Source organism: Pseudoliparis swirei, chromosome 11, assembly GCF_029220125.1.
Source record: "Pseudoliparis swirei isolate HS2019 ecotype Mariana Trench chromosome 11, NWPU_hadal_v1, whole genome shotgun sequence".
Lineage (NCBI taxonomy): Eukaryota > Metazoa > Chordata > Actinopteri > Perciformes > Liparidae > Pseudoliparis > Pseudoliparis swirei.
The window spans coordinates 16,324,059-16,326,558 of NC_079398.1; positions in this window are offsets into that span (position 1 = coordinate 16,324,059).

Below are 2,500 nucleotides of genomic sequence, written 5' to 3' on the forward strand. Positions count from 1 at the left end.
GTCTTCAGGACTGCTACCAACAGCCTGGATGAGTACACAGAGGCTGTAACTTCCTACATCAGCTTCTGTGAGGACAGCTGTATTCCATCCAGCTCCAGGGTGAGTTATAACAACGACAAACCCTGGTTCACAGCGGAGCTCAGGAAGCTAAGACTGCAGAAGGACCAGGCATTCAGGAGTGGGGACAAGGACCTGTACACAGAGTCCAAATACAGGTTTAGCAAGGCTGAGAGATGCTAAACGTCTGTACTCTGAGAAACTGCAACAGCAGCTCTCAGCAAACGACTCTGCTTCTGTCTGGAGAGGGCTCAGGCAGATCACCAACTACAAGCCCAAATCACCCCACTCCATGAACAATGTGCTTCTGGCAGACGAGCTCAATGAGTTCTACTGCAGCTTTGAAAGACAATGGAGCAGTCCTGAGACAATCCCCACAGCCCCATCAACAAGCCACAGACCATCAGCCCACCCTCCCCAGCCCATCAGGGCTCACACCTCTGGAGCACCCTCCATCAACTCAGCGACGACTCGCCATCCTGGAGAGAGCGTCAACAGGCTGTTCAAAAGCAGAACCCCATAAAGCAGCGGGCCCGGACTCCGTCTCCCCTCCACCCTGAAGCACTGTGCTGACCAGCTGTCTCCGGTGTTCACCGACATCTTCAACACCTCCTGGAGACATGCCACGTTCCAGCCTGCTTCAAGGCCTCCACCATCATCCCGTCCCCAAAACCCAAGATCACAGGACTCAATGACTACAGGCCCGTCGCCCTGACCTCTGTGGTCATGAAGTCCTTTGAACGCTTGGTCCTGTCACACCTTAAGACCATCACAGACCCACTCCTGGACCCCCTGCAGTTCGCCTACAGAGCCAACAGGTCTGTAGACGATGCAGTCAACATGGCCCTTCACTACATCCTCCAGCATCTGGACTCCCGAGGAACCTACGCCAGGATCCTGTTTGTGGACTTCAGCTCTGCTTTCAATACAATCATCCGTCCCTGCTGCAGGACAAGCTCTCCCAGCTGCACGTGCCCGACTCCACCTGCAGGTGGATCACAGACTTCCTGACCGACAGGAAGCAGCACGTGAGGCTGGGGAAACACGTCTCAGGCTCCCGGACCACCAGCATGGGTTCCCCAAGGCTGTGTTCTCTCCCTCTGCTGTTCTCCCTGTACACCAACAGCTGCACCTCCAGTCACCAGTCCGTCAAGCTCCTAAAGTTCATGGATGACACCACCCTCATTGGACTCATCTCTGGTGGGGACGAGACCGCCTACAGGTGGGAGACTGACCACCTGGTGACCTGGTGCAGCCAGAACAACCTGGAGCTCAACGCTCTAAAGACAGTGGAGATGGTTGTGGATTTCAGGAGGAATGCAGCCCCACCCCCCCTCTCATCCTGTGTGACTCCCCCGTCGACGCTGTGGAGTCCTACCGCTTCCTGGGCTCCATCATCTCCCAGGACCTCAAGTGGGAGCTGAACATCCGCTCCATCACCAAGAAGGCCCAGCAGAGGATGTTCTTCCTGAGGCAGCTGAGGAAATTCAACCTGCCAGGAGAATGATGGTACAATTCTACACGGCCATCGTTGAGTCCATCATCTGCTCCTCCATCACCGTCTGGCACCCTGCAGCCACAGCCAAAGACAAGCGCAGGCTGCAGAGCATCATCCGCTCGGCCGAGAGGGTTATCGGTTGCAATCTGCCTTCCCTCCAGGTCCTGTTCACTTCCAGGTCACTGAAGCGGGCCGGAAAGATTGTCGCTGACCCCTCCCACCCTGGACACTCACTGTTCGAGTCCCTCCCTCGGGAGGAAGCTGCGGTCCATCATGACCACGACCTCCCGCCACACCAAAAGCTTTTTCCCGACGGCGGTCGGGCTCATCAATGGACCCCGGGACTGACTGACTGTCACCCCCAGGCGTACCACCTCTTCTTCCACCTTCCTCTCTCCTCCTTCTTCCCGCTCCTTCCTCTTCCTCCTCCTCACTCCTCCCTCCTCCTTCTTCTTCCCTCCTCCACACACGTCACTTTAACATGCACTTTAACTAAAACACACCACTTGAAGCACACACCCAAACACTTCACATTATTTGTTGTCTTTCTGTCGTGTTGATTGTTGTTTGTTTGTCATGTCCAAATGTTGCACCTTCCACCAAAAAAAATTCCTCGTTTGTTTGTGAAAACATTCCTGGCAATAAAACTGTTTCTGATTCTGATTCTGATTCTGATGAGAGGATGAGAAGATAAGAGGATGAGAGGATGAGAGGTTGAGAGGATGAGAGGATGATGGAATGAGAGGTTAAGAGGATGAGAGGTTAAGAGGATGAGAGGATGATGGTATGAGAGGATGAGAAGATAAGAGGATGAGAGGTTGAGAGGATGAGAGGATGAAGGTATGAGAGGATGAGAGGTTAAGAGGATGAGAGGATGATGGTATGAGAGGATGAGAGGATGAAGGTATGAGAGGATGAGAGGATGAGAGGATGAAGGTATGAGAG